At 37.6% G+C, this 18,518-nt stretch overlaps 1 long non-coding RNA gene across 2 annotated transcripts in view; it reads right to left on the bottom strand.

Annotated features, from left to right (window-relative positions):
* LOC139039768 (uncharacterized) overlaps nt 1-12,968 on the bottom strand; it is a 61,725-nt gene extending 48,757 nt beyond the window's left edge. For both annotated transcript variants that reach the window (XR_011497044.1, XR_011497045.1), the window contains exons 1-2: nt 12,811-12,968; nt 12,180-12,392 (exon numbers count right to left, since the gene is read on the bottom strand). This is a non-coding gene — a long non-coding RNA (uncharacterized lncRNA). The remainder of the gene's footprint in view (nt 1-12,179; nt 12,393-12,810) is intronic.
* Nucleotides 12,969-18,518: the final 5,550 nt, after the last annotated feature.

The following is an 18,518-nucleotide window of genomic DNA, read 5'->3' as shown; positions in this document are numbered from 1 at the left end:
ATAAGAAAAAAATGAAAAGAAAATTTATACCACCATAAAAAAAGATATACAATTCTTAAATATTGAATTCTTTCTGCTCTCTGAATGGAAAATGTATAGTTTGATATCTATGAGTAGATATATCACTAGAAAGGTTTCGGAATGTGGACCTGTAATTCTAGGTAACACCTAGAATCATGGACCACTAACAAGCAGGGTGGTGATGCAGCAAGACAGAGTAGTGGAGACTAGAAGTCGAAGCAGGAGGAAGGAAAGAAAGGAATGAAAAGGCTAGAAATCCCACAGACCTACCAACAGCAGGGGAAGATGGCTTAGGACCCCCATTTCTTAACCTCCTGCTCCTTCCTTCCCCATATCACAGTAGCATGCAACCATAGACATGCTAACAGGCAAAAATCTAAAGCGTCCTCCGTATGGTAGTCTACCAAATGGATACGCCATAATATATTTGAATTATTTCCTATTGCTTGGCACTTAGGTTTTACACAAGTCTTTGAGTATATCTCTGCGTATTTCTATAGGATTAATTAATAGACATAAACTGGCTAAATTAGCAAGTGTAAAAATTTTAAGAATTTTGAGCCAAATTGCTTGTCAGGAAGATTGCACTAATATGTCTACTGGCAGCACAGAAGCAACACCTTGCTTTGAACTCTTGCCAACATTGACTGTCACAATAAAATACATGTGGCTAATGTGTATGGTGATGGATGGCAACTAGACTTTTGGTGGCGAACATGAGGTAGTCTATACAGAAGTCGAAATGTAGTGATATTCACCTGAAATTTACATAATGTTATAAACCAATGTGACCTCAATAAAAGTAATAAACAAATAAATAAAAATAAAATCCATGTATATTTTCTAATTTTAGAAACAAAACTGACTTTCATTTTCCAAAAAGAAAATAGTTTTATCGCTTTCTCTGACTGTAAAAATGTATACATGCTTATGTTAACAAAAATTAAACAATCAAAATATTACAGAGAGAAACAAAAGCCCCCACATCTCCCAAGTCAGAGATATTTATGATCAACATTTTAGAGCTCTCATTCAAAACTTCATCTATGTATCTATGCCTGTATCCATCTATCTATGCCTGTGTGTGTACACAAAAATTCTATAAATGTGATCATGCTATAATGCTGTTTTATAACAAAATTTTTCACTCCACAACAGAGCATGTACACTTTATCATGCCATTAAATATATATATACTAAGAGACTATTTTAATGGATGTAAAATAATCTGTCTTTTGTATTCCCACACTTTGTTTAATAGGTTATCTATTCAAGGAAACCTAAGTTAGATTATTTCCAGTCTTTCTCTGTTATAAAGAATGCTGTGATAAATACCATTGTGCTTATATTTTTACATACTTGTGCAGTGATCCCTTTAAGAAAATATATTCTAGTGGGCTCCCTGGGGCTAACGACATGCGCATTCTAAAGTTATTCTCCAAACCGCATGAACGTGTGCCTCCTTAGACCATCTGATTTGCCAAAATGGCTGATGAGATGGGTAGTGATATGAACAAATTTGACTTTTTTTAAATATTGGATATCAAATGTGTCAACATCTAGTAAATCTGCATGCATCCACAAACCAATATTTTCCAAATGACCAATGCATGATGCTATATGATCAAATATAGGTAAATGACCCATTTAAAGTACAAGATAGGACAATGAATTTAAAAGGAACGGTTTGAAAAGTTTATTGGTATGGTTTCAGATTCCACGTCTCAATTAACCATCAAGGAGCTACCACTTATCAAGTGTTAGTGTAATATCAAAAAAGAACATCAATTACATGAAAGGGCTCCTAAAATACTCCTCCTTCTTCTGACTACAAATCTGTGTGTGGCTAGTTTTTTTTTATATATATATATATATATACTTCAACCAAATCAATAGACTGCAACCAATTGAAAGCAGAAGCAGACATGAGAATCCAACTCTCTTCTATCACGCCAGACAGTAAAGAAATCTGCAAAATTGTAAAGCAAGGTTGTTCTCCCCTGAACATTTTATTTTGGGGAAATGTAACTATTTTTCATAAAAATAAGGTGTCTGTTAACAGGTGATGGATTATTGGTATTTAAAATAAATTGATAAATAATATTTTCTTAGTTTTAATTTATGATATAGTAAATATCAATAGGTAAAACCCATATAAACAAAAGTTTTGGGGTCTTCAATTTTTAAGAATGTAATAGGATTCTGAGACTACAATGTTCACAAACACCTGAGCTATTCAATAGAAAGTTACCCAAAAGTGCACACCTCTTCAAAATCCGATAATCTCTGGAGAGTCTGATAAACACCCAGCGCTCCATTTGGAGGACGTCCAGTAATCCTTTTCTCCCATTTCCAAATCTTGGACTATTTTTCTATGATAGTACTCACCATGTAAAGAGACTGCATTTTATTATTTAAATTCAGCACTTAAGAGAAGATTTAAAATATGTGTCTGAGCTCTGTCTTCAAAAAAACAGGATCCTGGGGCTGGCCCCGTGGCCAAGTGGTTAAGTTCGTGCGCTCCGCTGCAGGCGGCCCAGTGTTTCGTTGGTTCAAATCCTGGGCGCAGACATGGCACTGCTCATCAAACCACGCTGAGGCAGCGTGCCACATGCCACAACTAGAAGGACCCACAACGAAGAATATACAACTATGTAGTGGGGGGCTTTGGGGAGAAAAAGGAAAAAAATTTTAAAAAAACCCAGGATCCTGCCTACTTTAAATTATAATTTTACTTTATGTGACTACATAGGCAATGTGAGAATTCTCATATAAACGTTTTATACAGTAAACTACAGAACCACAAAGGAACAACAAACTTTGTTCTTCCTGAAGCCCCAGTTACAAAAGCAGTGAGGTTATCAGAGATGATGTTCTTAGAGCAAGGCGTGAATAAGAATCTCAAGGAGGGCCAGTGAAGGCACGAAATGTATCCACTGCAGACGTTTTGAAGGAAATAATCAGCAGAGAGAAGAAAACCAATTCCCTAACCCCCTTGACAAATGCGGGACATCTGGTCACTTCCACAAAGCCTATGGAGACTAAACGCTAGCTGAGTGCTCCTTCTGTTGTTCTTATAGAAACTCTAGAATCCAAGAGACCGCAATTTCTTATTGTAAAACAAACAGGAAAAAAAGGAATATATTTGTGCTATAAATTCTACGGTAGATTGAAGGTACAAATCTGACTTTTAGGGCAAATCTACCATATTTACATCCCTGGAGTTTATATTTCAGACAGGTTTGTATCCTGTTATTAGAGCATGGATCCCCATAAGCACAAATATTAGGGAATCTGAAACCAAAGGGGACTGATGCATATTCTTTAAGGATAACCAGTATTCTATGGGGCAAACAAGCAAGTTAAGGAGCCAGCCGTTTGAATCTTAAAATTAAACCTGAAGTTGGGCAATCAATCGTTGATAGAATTGACAGTCAAATGAATGCTGCATACAACTAAAGCAAGGAAAAAATTATTTATTTGACACATAGTTTGGATAAAACTTCAGGAGTTACTGAATAATTAAGGTATGTTCACCCTTCCTACAAGTAACAAGCCTCTTGAAAAGACACATCTGGAGAATCATTAGAGACCCCTGTGGATGTCTGGAATTCTTCCAGTTCCTCTTCACTGGCCAGCCAAAAGGTGCCTCAGGGAAAACAGTTCAAGACACAGAAAAATAACTAAAAACGTCATTTTCTTCAAGAAAGCCATCTCTGTCTTGTCTTCTTCACTAAATCTCTTTACCTTTAGAGCACTCTCCTCCATTTGCTTTTTACACATACCTTGAATTATAAACAGTGGCCTAATTTTAATTGTCACAGCTGAGGTGGCCAGCCAGCACAGACAAATAAAGCCCTGTCTGAGGATAGCCAAAACAAAGACCAAAGGCAGGTTTGCCAGAGGGATGAAAAAAATTTCAATTCGGTGGGTGTTTCCTCAAGTGCTAACTGTTAAACGGAAAGATCTCTCTCTTTTTCTCTCTCTGTTTCTTGGTCTCCTCTTCCTCCCTCTATTTATCTTTCTTCTAGGTTATGTAGAATGGTAAAGAAGATGAGAAAGGCCTATTGTTTTCCCACAGCCAGTTCTCTCTTGCCCCCTGTAACAGCACTAGCACAAAGAGAGAATTGTAAACCAAGGGGTTGTCAGTCCCTGCCTGACTTGTGCAAACTGTTGTAAAATGTGAGAGTAAGGAGAAAAATCCCATTTCTACACAGCAGTTCAGCCTTAGAAGGATCCTGAGGGACACACACACACACACACACACACTTTTGGGGGACAAAGTTTTCATCTACTCAATTTAAATGCTAAGTTAGGAAATGTATCCTTACAAGTAAAATTTACAGTTCCAGAGAAAACATTCTTTCTTACACATATATCCTGCATCGCCTCTGGTGTTTTGAGCGCAACCTCAACAGACAGTCGTTTCTTTGATAATTGACAACTGTTCTGTGTGAAATATCAACTCTTCTGTCTTTCTCTCCCCAAATTCCTTCCTATCTTCCACTATCTCTTAAGAAACAATTTAAATTATCTAATTAATAACTAGTTGATCTTTAAAACATAGGAATAGCAGGACTTTCTCCAAAAATAATCTGAAATATGACTTTAGTTTACATTAAAGTCTAATCGTTTATAATAAAAATAAAAGTGCACTGCTTTTTCTGTGCCTGCTCTTCCATTTTAAACTTTCTCAATGTTAGTAAAACTAAACTCCCAAGGTTGTGTCTGCAATATCAAATTAGGCCAAACCAAGCCAGCTACCCTCTCTAACTACCTACCCCTTTCCCCACTAGATGTAAGACATATAAACAGTGACACAGGTTTTTACAAGTTTAATAGAAAAATTACATATTTATGTAACTTTTTCCTCCATATTGTTCAAACCCTAGAAATGGAGAAAATACTCCAGTGGAAAAAAAATCAAATAAAATAATTTGAAATAACAGCATGTTAACTTTTTTTCTAATGTCTAAATCTGTCTAACGTGCCCCACACCCCAGATTAATATAATACCCTGTCCATTTTGATATCACTTTTGTGTTGTTGGGTATTTCTTTTTTAATTCTATAAAGTTTTCTTCTCTAGATGTTAGTAAAAACTATACCCAGTTCTACTAAGGTAAAAGAAATCTGAAGCCAATTCCTGTATCTTTGGATTCTAGCTAGAAGTGTTAGTGCTAATTAAAAAACAGGCAAATAAAAAAATACTTGTTTGGATTTCACTGAATTCGAGATTCAAGCTAAACTGACTGATTCTCACAGGGATTGTAGGAGCCACTTTGTGTTGTTAGCAGACGTCTCTCATCAGCAGAGTTTACCACCTAATGCCCCCCCCCACACCCCCACCCCCACCCCAACCCCAACCCACCCAGGATCCACAGGTACTGCAGAGGCTGCTCTTTCAAGCCTTAGGACCCGCAGACCCGTTCCCAGGCCAAGTCTCAGATTGGAACAAAATTACAAATCACCTCCTTAGATTGGACTCTCCAAACTTTAAAATGAGGCTTGTTCCTTCATTTAACTTACTTTGTGGGGAGGTTGTGAGAAAAAAAGTCAATTTGTCAGTAGTTCCAAAATCTTTAGAGATAAGTTGCGTATGAGTTGTGAAAACTAATAAACAGAAACCTCATTTAAAATGGAGTCGGGAGCTCTCCTGCCCACTTCCAGAGCAGAGCCCAAGGGAAGATGTCCTCTTCTTGCCAGTGAGAGACTGAGAGACCGTCACCAGTCAGCCAATGAAACACCACAACACTGCAAACTCTCCATTCCTCCAAAGGACTCAGTTTACAATCACTCTTCCGACTTCCTCTGCCCCACTATGGAGTTTCAGCCCCCATTGTTGCTGGGGACTTGTACATGGCTTGCCATGGTTGCAAATCCCCAAATTGCAATTCTTTGCTGATCCCAAATAAACCCATTTTTTCTGTAGAAACAACTGTCTGTCTACTTGTTTAAGGTCAACAGGGTAAAGGTTACAATAATAATTACTTCCACATTTCTTGCTCTTTACATATTAACAATATATGTCAAAGTTTTTCTTCAAAGTAAAATAAAAAGTATTTGGAAAACTGAAATCTGATGGTTTGCAAGTTAGTAGACTGAAGCTTTGCTGCTAAATAAATATGTTATGGGCTTCACCAGGCATTTTTAAGCTTTATTATTCTGACTATAAAAAATTAATCATAATGGTCCTCACTCTACCTTTTTGATGGAGAATTTGATAGGATTAAGTTATGTAAAAACACCCGAAGCAAACTAAGCAAACACCATCATATAAAATACAAGAACTGTCTGAACTGACAATGCAGACCAAGTTCTTATGCATAATTTTTGTAAAGTTGGTGGAATTTTTACTCCGTTAAATTCAAGCACTAGCCCCTAGTTCCATCTTCTATGGAAGCATGTCTCTTTTATCAAGACAGAGTGTTATTAATGATCTGATCGTTTAAGGATTCTTGAGTGTTTTGGCAGACTCTAATATTGCCTTATCTTTAAGGAAAGCATAGCATATATTCTTTCTTTACAATTTTTCATCTAGGAAAATAAGGAGTGCAATGCGTACCTCTCTCGTAATTAGTGTTGTGAAAATTAATATTTTACAGTTAAATAGTACTGAAATACAATATTTTCTAGATCACAATGAAGGCTGGCTTATTCTAGGCAAAAAGCAAACTGCAAAATAAATACATTATATATACCTGTAGTGTTGGCAAAAAGTAAATAGATGGGAAAAGGGTCATTGCCGAAAGAAGGACTTTCAAAAAGTTATGGTGTTAGAAAAGCACCCTTTAAATGCAGGAGGTAATTTTTTATTCAGTTGTCCATGAGGAGGGAGTTTCCTGAGGACTGAGACTGTCGTGGGATGTGCCCTGGGCAGGTTAGGTGGCCCGGCAGTTGTCTGTAAGGCTGGAGCAAGAATACCTTTTAGTGAGTTTGTGAAAACTCCTCTGACCAAATTACTCTCTGGATAACTACATTCTAGAGTCTGTACTCTTTGAGATCTGACACTTAAAATCAGGGCTACTCAAGGAATTAATAGCTCTTATTTTTGAGAAAACAAGAATTTATTTTAGAAGATTTACATTTGTGAAAGGCCCAAGTGTTATTTTCTGATGTTCACTCTCCGTTTCTTTTCAATAACTTGCCAAGTCTCCTCGATCTGTTTTATGGCTTTATATTGTGCATTTGATAGTCCTTGCCAACCCTCACACTTGGAGAGTCCATGAACTTTAAGATGCAATAAACTTCAAGATATAATGTGGCCAGAATTTAAGTTTTCAATAATCTCTTGATTGAAAATGAAAAGCATAAAATCTCCCTCAAGGCCCCCAAGGCAGAGTATTTACTAGAGAAGCTTGGGTAAGAACCAGTCACCAACAGTGTGGAAAGCCTTGTCTTGGCCCTTTAAGAATCTCAGGCCCCTGAATTTTCCAGTCTCTCTACGTCCACAGCTAGAAGCCAGGGTTAATAACCTGGGAGGTGGGGTTAGGCTGGTTTAATTGTTCTCTCTTTGCTCAACATTGACTATGTATCTCAATTTTGATAGTGACTATATGGAGGTTAACAGTAAGATAATCAATAACGCCAATTAAATTCTCTCCTAGATTCATTTTATGTGCCACTATTTCACACTTTCAGCTTCTGGGAAGTAACACATTTGGTGAGAAAATTTTCATATGGATTAGGGTATTATCTGTCTTCTGAATAGTGGAAACAGGGACTCAACCTCCCCAGGCCTCCACAGTTAAGATAGGGTCCAAGATGACAAACCACCAATATTGACTTTTGAGTCCCCAAGAACAATTAAATTTTGCTGTGATAAAAGACTAAGGAAAGCGAGTAGTGTGTGTTTTAACAGAGAGTATAAAAATATTAAAACCAAAGCTTGTTGAGGTATAACTAGAGATCACTAAACTCCACATAATTAGAGTAAAACTATGCTTTGGCATAAGGATTCACCCACGAAACTACTGCCACACCAACAAAGCAAATATTTCCATCACTGCCAACTTTCCTCCTGCCCTTTGTGGCCCCTCTCCTGCCCCTATCTGCTGTCCCTCACCAGGGACAGGCAACTCTAATTTATCTTCTGTTACCATAGATTAATTTGCAATTTATAGAATTGTATATAAATGCAATAATGTAGTATACACTGTTTTATTGCCTGCATCTTTCACTCAGAATAATGATTTTGAGATGCGTCCATGTTATTGAGTATATAAATAATTTGTCTATTTTTATGGCTGAGTAGTGTCCCATTGTATGGATACACCATGATTAATTGATTCATTCCAGAGTTAGACATTGGGGTTGCTTCCAGTCTGTGGCTGTTACTAATAAAACTGCCGTGAACACTCGTGTGCAAGTCTTCATGTGAACATGTTTCATTTTCTTTTGGCAAATACCTAAGAGTGAAAGGGCTGAGTTGTATGGCAGAGGGATGTTTAACATTATTAAAAAAACTGTGAAACTTTTCCAAAGTGGTTTACCCCTTGCATTTTCACCAGCAGTGTATAAAAGTTGCAATTCCTCCAAAACACTAGCTATGGTCAACTATTTTTATTATTTTTAGCCAATCCAATTTAGCAGTGGCTAAAATCTCTGTTGCATATTTTCAGCCATGCAGCTGTTGCTTTCCATAAGCTCCTTGGATTTCCCTCAGTGCCTTTGCAACTTGGCGGAGGTTGAGATGAAGATTTGGGGTTCCCCACCTGTGGAGTCATCCTCTTCAGAATCTCCTCCTCGATCCCCAGCCACAGTGGAAGCCTCAAACCCTCTCCATGATACCGTAAGCTAATAGGAGAGTGGTTTTCTGCTTGAGTTCTCCCCAGCCCATAACATAGACTGACGCTTAAGCAAATACGAACATGGGTCTCACCCGTATTTCAAGGGTTGAATTCCCACCAGATGGTGCCTGCTCTGGGTTGCTCTCCAGCACCTTCTAATAAATAAATCATTATGGAGAAAAATCATTTGAGCATGAAGCCCCCCTGCTTCCTTGGTTAGCATCTTTCTTTTCCCTCCCAAGTTTGTTAAAATAAATTTTAACTACAGTGGACTTATTTTTCTTGCTATCCATTACCTACTTCATCTACCATAGAATGGCTTAAAATTATACCACTTTATTAGACCTATTCATGTAAAAATCACTAACAGGTAATTGCTCACCAGGCTGAAAGGTCTGTTCTCTCTCACTTCCCTGTAAAATTGTTGACCATGCTTGTCTTTTACTAACTAGGTCAACTCCAAATTTCTAACCTCAACCTTCACCTTTAAAATTTTTACTTTTTAGTATTAATAAAGCTAAATGTTTGTGATGTTATTTTTTCTAAAAGGTGCTTCCTTTAACAACCATATAAGATTTAAAGTTTTGCATTGAGCTATTAACACTTAAAACTATGTCAAATAAGGCGTAGGCATGAATCTACACTTTAAAAGTAGAATCTTTGTAAAACTTTTATAGGTGCTGAAAAAAATGAGTCAGGGTGGTAAAGAAGTAAAGATAACATTTTCTATATATTTCTTCAAATTATAGCTCAACTACCCCTCAAAAATATTTTTTCTGCTCAATTTCCTGATATTGTTGAAAGAAGTACTGTTAGAAAAAAAAACAGAGAAAGTTCTAGCTAAGAGAATATAACTAGGGAGCTGCTCTGCATCTGACTTCATCTCTGGAAAAGTCATCCTTTTGCCAATTAGATACTGGACTTTACAGTGTTTTTATAAGGCAAAGTGGTCAAGTTGGCTCAAATGAAAGCTGTCGCCAAATTTGTGTCAAACGGGCTTTCAGAGTACATATCAGAATATATAACATGAAGTCGAGGGACAGGTGAGCAAACAATTGATGAAGAAACAGCTCAGGAGTCCATAATATGAACAATCGTCTGATGCCTTCTCAACACCTAGAAGAAGCCCAGATATGTATCCATACCTTAGAGCAATAACAAATTTTACTGCTTTATTTAATGTCAATACACTGAAATTGATAAACACTCACATTTCAGATATAACTTTTTAGATAAAGAAATACTAAAATCACATTTTCCTGCTCTTTTAATTTTCAGTGATTTCTGGATTTATCAAAAAGAGGCTGAAAATTAAGGATACATACAGTTCAATTACAAGCAAAAATCTCTGAAATGCTCACAATTTAACACATATGTATTGACCACACATGCAAGGCATTGTGCCCAGGGCTGAAAGAGGCAGATATATAAAAAATCAAGTGTAATACAATGGAGTAAGTGCTACAATAAAGGCAAATACCAAGCATGGCAACTAAGAGAAGGAAGGAATTAACTCTTCCTGAAGGTATTACAGAGGAAAGGTATTTGAGAAGAGTTCAAAGGATGAGTAGGAGTTTGTTCATGCCCAAAGTCAGAGAGGGCTCTCCCCTCATTTGGAGAATGCTGCAGTAGCCAGAGGACAAGAGAATGGGGGAAAGTGGCCTGAGTTGAAGCAATGGAAAGGTCAATGGGAGCCACAGCAGGTGGAATTATCAATAGCAGACTAAGAAAGGGCATAGGCCCTTTTAGATTCATTACTCAAGTCATTTTTTGAGGAGGACAATACTGGAGGAAGAGAGACTCGTTAGGGACTGTAGTATTTCACGTAAAATGGGTGACTCCAAACCAGGACACAAAGGAGGTCCTCAATAAAATTCATAGAAGGGAGACGAGAGGGAAGGAGCAAGAGAGGTTGGGAAGAAAGGAGGGAGAGAGGAAATCAAATCTTACCCTCTCGTTCCTCAGATGAGGAAACCGAGATCTGAGAGAGAAAAGTGCCTCATCCAGCCTACAGAAAGAGCATTTTAGAGCTTCCAGACCGGAGCATCTTAAATGGGAGAGGGGAGTTTGACTCAAAGCAGTAATAAGAAACTGAAAAAATAATAGCATCTGCAGAAATTTCACTGTCTTTGCTGACTTATTTAAAACAGTAATTTTAACCTCAAGAGAAGCATGTGTTACTGATTGGAATGTAATGTTACTGGCAATGTCTTTGTACATATTTTCCAAGACTTCGTGGAGTTGGCTTGAATTTTTCTTTCCTTAGACCAAAGCTCATGTTTGCTGAAATTTTGTTACAGTACAACATGAGATTCTTCTTCTCATATGTCTATTTCTATATATGTCTTGATTATCATCAAACTTCTCAGGGTTATAGTTAAATTTTTTCTCTCCACACTCCCTCCAAAACTTTCTAAAAGGTAAGATACTACAGATAGCCTGTAAGATAATATACTTTTAGCAAAGCTAAGTATTTATTCACATTTTCCAGAACACATCATTTATGTCCAAGAAGAACCAAATGGGGATATATTTCCTCATTCTTTACTGATTTAAGTACCAACCCTATTTCAGTTAAACATCTTGAGTTCAATGAGGTTAACTCTTAAAAACAAATGCGTTATGTTTCATAACTACGCCACAGAATAGAACTGAATCAAAAAAGTTTAGTTGACTCATCAGAATCCATAACAATCATGAAATTGATGCAGAGTTAATATTATCATAATTTCCAGGTTTCTATTTCTGTCAGTGCCAATGCCATTATTACAGTCTCCTGGACTAAAAGCTTCGACATCATTTTGGATTCTGCCTCTTTTTGCCCATTAGGAGTAATTTACTAGCAAGTCCATTTGCAACCTCTTTACATAAAACTGCCTTGATCCTCCAAACAGTAATCTCTCCCTCACCTATATTCTCTTAATTCTTTTACCTTTATTATAGCACTTACTAAAATATAACTTGTATTATAGCTATAAAAATAACCTGTCTGCTCTACTCAGAAAAGGGACAATATCTTTTCAATTTTTTAACCCCTGTGATGCCTAATTCTCCACTTATGTACCAAGCACAGTGTTTGGCAAGTCATAGTCATAGAATAGGCAGTTAAACTATGTTTTTCAAACTCCGAAGATTTTAATTGACTATCATTATAAGACATCTTCATAAATCATTATTTTCAAAGTTATTTTGTACAAGCTCTCCACTGCCTATTCCATCAGGTATAAACTTCTCTGTCCTTTTTTTAACATCTTTGAAAATATTTTTCCACTGCACATTTCTAATATATTTATTACCAATTCCTAAACAAATCCTCTATCCCAGACATACTGGAATCCCAATTGACTTCTATCCTCACCCTTCCACAAACCTTATTCTAGTAGTTTTTCTGAAATCGGGATGCACTCTTCTGTTCCTTTCCAAATCTTGGCCATAATTCCAGATCCAGTTTTGGTTCATCTTGTCTATGACACCTGAAGAGATCACGTCCACCTCCGATGATCACCTCTTTCTCTAAACTTAATTCCTTTATTTATAAGATGTAGCATCATTAGACTTACATAGGACTGTAAGTTCACGATACCTATAAAATAGGACGCACTCAATGAATGGGGTGCATGAAAATGCAAGAAGTATTACATTAACACAAGATATTACCATCACAACAAAGGTTAATAGTAACTATGAATTTGAGTTCTTTACATGGCAAAATTACTAAAAAGACAACGTTATCAACAACTTATTCTCTAATAATGGTTATCTACGATTTTGCAATTTCCTACAACAATCATAAATTTATTACTGCCCAACGAAGGAAAAGAAAACATCTATTGAGATGGCACCATGCTAGCCTCCTGTCAGAGAACTTCCACACATTCTTTATCTTGAGATAATACTTTGCTATGTATCTGACAGCTCTAGTTTGTTGGAAGTCCTTAATCCGACTAAGAAGACAAAGGTGTGAGCTATATTACAAACCACTTCAAAACCCGGAGACTTACAACAGCATTTATTCTCCCAAGCCTTCAGGTCAACTGTGGTTCTTCCATTCTAGGCTGGACTCAGTTGGGCTGCCCTGCTCCAGGATGTAGATTCGTTCCATGCATCTCATTCTAGGGCCTAGGTTACGATGGCACCATCTTTTCATGGCTCAACTAGCCAAATCAGGCAGGCACATTTAAGGCATCTGTTTGTGTCCACTAACGTGTCCACTAACATTGTCAGCCAAAGCACGTCAGACAGCCAAAACCAGCATCCATGGGGAGTAAACATTTGCTGAACAATAAATCAAACTATCGCAACAATCTAAAACATTGGCAAATTCCTAGACACTAGGAATTTGGGGTGCGTAGGGGTGGGTAGATGGAGTGGTTATCCACTAAACAGAAGTACAAGAAAACCAAGGATGAAGGAAAATAATTTCCAAGAGAATGCTGGAGGTAAAAATTAGAGAAAATAAATCTGACTTCAAGACAAGAGGCAGTACACCCATTGTGGTTATGAGCCTACTTTTTGAAATTGGAGAGCTCCGGGTTTGAATTATGATTCTGCCACATACTCTGCCACATACTTGGGCATGTAAATTACCTCTTGTACTTCTGTTTCCGCATATGTTAAGCAGAAATTAGTAATATCTACTTCATTGGATGATTGTAATATGGAGCTGCATCATGTGCACGTGGATCACTAATACAGCTTCTGGTATATACATAATCTACATATGTAGCTATTTTTATTTTATTGAACACATTTTCCTATTGTTAGGCAACACTCCTATCTTCTGGAAACAGCACTTTCTTAAACTTATTTGAAATAGGAGGGGTGCTAATTATAGTATCCTGACCCCTGCCACATTAATTGGTCCAAAGGACACTTGACCTAGAGAGAGCCAGCTGCAGCAGTGTGGATTTTAGTCTATTTCACTACTAATCTTAAATCTTCCAGATTATGACCTGCCCCATCTTGAAATAAGGAAGGAGTGAGGATATCTTGTTATGCCAAAAAGTATGGGCCGGACATTGTACCAGATATAAAAGAAGGGTAGGCATGGATCTGAACAGTTCAAGGTGGGGATTGTATTGAAAATATCTTACGTTATATCTCCTCTCAACCTTACTGGCTTCCTGGACCTTTGGCCATTTGTTCTACTTCAGCTTCTGCTGTGGTTGAACAATGCCTTGACCACAGGCTTGAAAAGCGCTTGCATGCTTGGGCTTGCTCTCTTGTACCCCTGCCATTGCCGTGGGAAAAACAAGCCCAGGCAAGCCCACTGGCTCCAGGAGGAGGGTGAGAGATGCTTAGAGCAGAGCCAGACTACCTGAGCTGAGGCCAGCCTCGTTCTGCTGGTCCCAGATAACCCTCAGATGTATGAATCTGCCAAGTAGCTCAGCTGAGCACAGCTGAGATCAGTGATTGACCAACGCAGATCTATGAGAATAAGTAATTGTTGTTGTAAGGCCCTGAGTTTTGAGCTGTTCGTTTTGTAGCTTTTTCCCCCACTTTTTTGGCAGTAAGTAACAGACACATTACTTAGCAATTTCTCTCCCTCCTTCTGATGCTTATAGAGGCACAGAAGATACGGAGGACAGAATTTAGTTAGCTGTCCAAGTATTTGAACTTAAAGAAAAACATCACACAGAATCTCTAGCTGTCCCCCCACATGTGATCGAGAACAGAGGTCAGCGAGCTGTGGCCCTCAAGCCAAATCCAGTCTGTGACCTGTTTTGTATGGTCTCCTAGCCAGGAATGGTTTTTACATTTTAAGGGGTCATAGAAAACAAGCAAAGACAAGTATGTGCCAGAGATCTGCAATTCCTAAAATATTTACTACCCAGACCTTTACAAAAAAAGTTTGTCAACCCCTCCTCCAGAACACAAACCTCTGAAAGAACAGAATATGCTAAATCTAGCCGGGACTGAGCTTCCTGTTACATACCGAGTCCTTCCAGGCCACATTGTCGAAATTCAGATGGGGTTTCCTACGTCATGGCCCTACAAAAACAAGAGTCTCTCATCTCAGCACTGGAGGGTTTAGAGATGGGAGAGCTTAAAGTAACTTAGGGCAAATTTTATTCTTGTTATAATTATGATATTTAAATTTTAGTAGGCTTATTTTTGAAATTATAGGAAAGCATATGCTCATTTTAGAATTTTTTGAAAACTGATGTGTAGAGAAATGAAAGATCACACTTAATTCTAGTAAGTGGAAGCAAACACAATTAACTCCTTAGTGTTCTGTCCATCTTTATGTGCCTAATGTTGCCTTGCTGAGATCACACTGAAGATTAAATTACGTAACCTGGGTGTCGCCCTTAATGTAACACTTAAATAGCATCCAATTCCTTTTAAAAACTTTTATAAACATAATTTTCATAGATTCATCAAATTTTATTCTCGATCATATTGGGACTGTTAAAATATTCTTACATGTCTAAACTTTAGATTGTTTCCAGTGGGTTTTATTTTTATTTTTAATGATAAAGTTATGAATATTTTTGGGAATAAAGTCTTTCCTATTATTTGATATTATAATCCTAGGATAGATTCTAAGAATTGCTTTTACAAGATTAAGGATATGTATATTTTAACTAATAATAAGTATACAGTCTTTGCCAAAATCGTTTCATGATGTTACACTAGCCCCAGCAGTACTATTCCCATCAAGTTTTGTGATCTTTGCTAATCTGAGAGTCAGTGTTTTCCCTAGAGTTCATTAGTCACATGTATTTTTCCTTTTATAAATAATTTTTATCCTTCACTCATTTATCTTTCAGCAGTTTTGATTTTTTTTATAACTCCATATGGGCTCATTATATATATTATTATATTAAAGAAAAAAATTTATATTTGCTGCAGATTTTTTCTGACTATATTGTTTCTGCTTACATACATTTTTATTATTTATTTACTGAATTTGATCCTTCTTTTTTTTTTTAAAGTTTGGCACGTGACCTAACATCTGTTGCCAATTTTCTTTTTTCTTTTCTGCTTTCTTCTTCTTTTCCCCAAAGCCCCCTAATACATAGTTCTATATTCTAGTTGTAGGTCCTTCTGGTTGTGCTGTGTGGGACACTGCCTCAACATGGCTTGATGAGCGGTGCCATGCCATGTCCACGCTCAGGATCCGAACCAGCAAAACCTTGGGCTGCTGAAGCGGAGCACGTGAACTTCACCACTTGGCCACGGGGCTGGTCCCTACAAACATTTTTATTTTAATGCTATTAAAATAATGTATCTATTCTTTCGTAATTTTAGTTGTATTATTTTACTATTATTAATGTAATATATTGTAATATATTGAATATAATATATTCCGGCATATTGTCGGAAACAGAATATACAGGAATATAGAGAGAAGAAACTAAAAAGTCAACAACAAGGCCTGTGGTAAAGCATTAAATGAAAAGAAAAGATGATCTCTCACCCATTATACCATAAATATGTCTGTCCGTGAATTGCATTATAAACGCAATTTTAATCATTTCATAAAATTAAATAATATCTATACTCCTTAATGTACTTAACCATTTCCTATTTGGGTCATTAAGGTTTATTAGTATGAACAATGTCTCAGTTAAATATTTTGTACATAATCTTAGATCATAGTTTTCATGGTATCTTTGGGATAAATTTCTGAAAGCAAAACTATTGAGTCAAGGGTTATAAACACTTTAGGACTTGCAACTCGCTTTCCAGGATGTTAATTTACACATCTACCAACAGTGTATAAGAGTGCATGCTCACAGAGCCTGTAATGATACTGTTTTTAAAAATCTATGTTAATTGGATATGCAAAAATGTTTATTTTCTGTAAATGTGAGATTTCTCTGGTTATAATTATGTTGGGCATTAAATATTTTTTTCAGCTCCAAATCTACACTTCCGATGCCTGGCTTGGAGAGGCTGACCAGGTTAGGCTAGGACTCTGCAAACCATTTCCCTTGGGCCAGCTCTTTCCCTGTTAGGTCTTGTGATGAGGAGGCATCAGTGGGAGACTGCTAGGCAGAAGGAGGAGAAAAGACCCTTTCCTTCTGGTTTGTCTGTCCTGTCAGCCTTCCCAGCATCCGCTCTTCTCCCTGGCAGAAGCAGTCGATTCTAATGGCAGTTGATCCTGTTTGGTTTCCACACTCCCAGAATGATGCATGGCACTCAGTGGTACCAGCACCAGCTGGGCAATGCCCTCTCCTCAGAGGTCTGGATCTCAGTTCTGGAGAGTTCTCTTACCCACTTCCTGGTTGTGAAAACACCAACCTCTTCCCTTTGCTCTTCCAGCTCTCTAGGAAGTAGCCCTCCCTGCAGTTACTACCTCCATCATCTCCGAAAGTTCTACTGGAAGCGCTACACTAGTCATTGAATTCAAAGGTCAACCTAGGGCAGTGGTTCCCAAGCTTTTCTGCACATTACAATCAGCAGAGGACCTTTTCAAACTTCCGACACCCAGGCTACACCCCAGACCAATGAAATCGAAGTCTCTCGGGGTGGGTCCAGGCATCCTTTTTATGACTACGATTACAATTACGGTTATGATTTGAAGCTTCCCCGGGTGATTACAATGTGCAAACAACTTTGAGAACCGCTAACCGAGGGGTCAGTGTAAACAAAATGACAGGATAATTAACATTATATATTTTCCTATAAGATTGCTATCAGGAAATAATCACCACTCTCCTCCTCTCTTCTCTTGAGTCCCTACTGCCACTGCCAATAACAATAGAAATGACTTTTATCTTTTTAAAGCTGGGCTGCCTCCATTTCTGTCTTTGTGTCAAGCCTAGAAAGAAAATGCATTCCTTGAATTCATCGGGTGCATTAAAGAAAACTCTTCATCCTTCATGGAAAAAAAACGTGCTAACACGTATTTTGGTTTCCTGTTAGGCAGGCTGGTTTGTTTAGAATGGCTTATAAGTGGCATTTAAAGGCGCTGAAACAGCTGCAGTGCTCAAAAAAGTGTGAAATTCTTTTCCGCTTTTGTAAACAGTACAGAAAATATCACGGGCATCTGAAGCTTCCCATCGAACGAAGGAATGAACGCCCTGCAATCAACGAAGGCAGAGCAAACAGCAGCAAGTGGGCTGTGAGCAGACAGCAAGAAGAGACAAACATGGAAAATGTTTCCTCGAAGAGGGGAAAAGAAAAATGTAAATTTTTGTTTGAATTACCTGGCAAAGGTTAATTTCTGCTCACAAAAAGGTTTGAATGTTTGGGAAACAAGAAATCAGAATTTAAAGTGCCTTGATTGGATTTCTGTGCTTTCCTTTACTCCAAATGAAAGAAGAACAAATTCAGAGGGAAGCCCGGAAGGTGGAAAGAGAGGGCACTGCAGCCTTCTTCCATGTAAATGAGCTCTTCTCCTTAATGAGCGCTGTTCCTGCAAGTAATTAACTGAATATGGAATCCAAATGAATGAATAATGCTAAATAAAATAAGAACTGACCCCGGTCCATAGCTGTTTATTGGAGTGAACCCCGTGTGAACCTCTCTATGGCTGTGGCCTCACATGCAAAGTCAGATGAATAACGGGTTCAGCTCAGCTAATTCAAACCAAAAATGCAAGGCTTGTCTCAATTATCAGAATGTTCCAGGAGAAAATTATTTTTCTCGTGTTTTCCACTTCATTTGCATGTATAGCTTAAGATAACGTATTCACAGACACATTGCTTTTCTTTATATATTTCCCATAAGTTTCATACAGAGTAAATATTTGAGGAAA

The sequence above is a fragment of the Equus asinus genome, chromosome 22 (genome assembly GCF_041296235.1).
Source record: "Equus asinus isolate D_3611 breed Donkey chromosome 22, EquAss-T2T_v2, whole genome shotgun sequence".
Lineage (NCBI taxonomy): Eukaryota > Metazoa > Chordata > Mammalia > Perissodactyla > Equidae > Equus > Equus asinus.
This window is presented reverse-complemented; position numbering and strand designations above follow the sequence as displayed.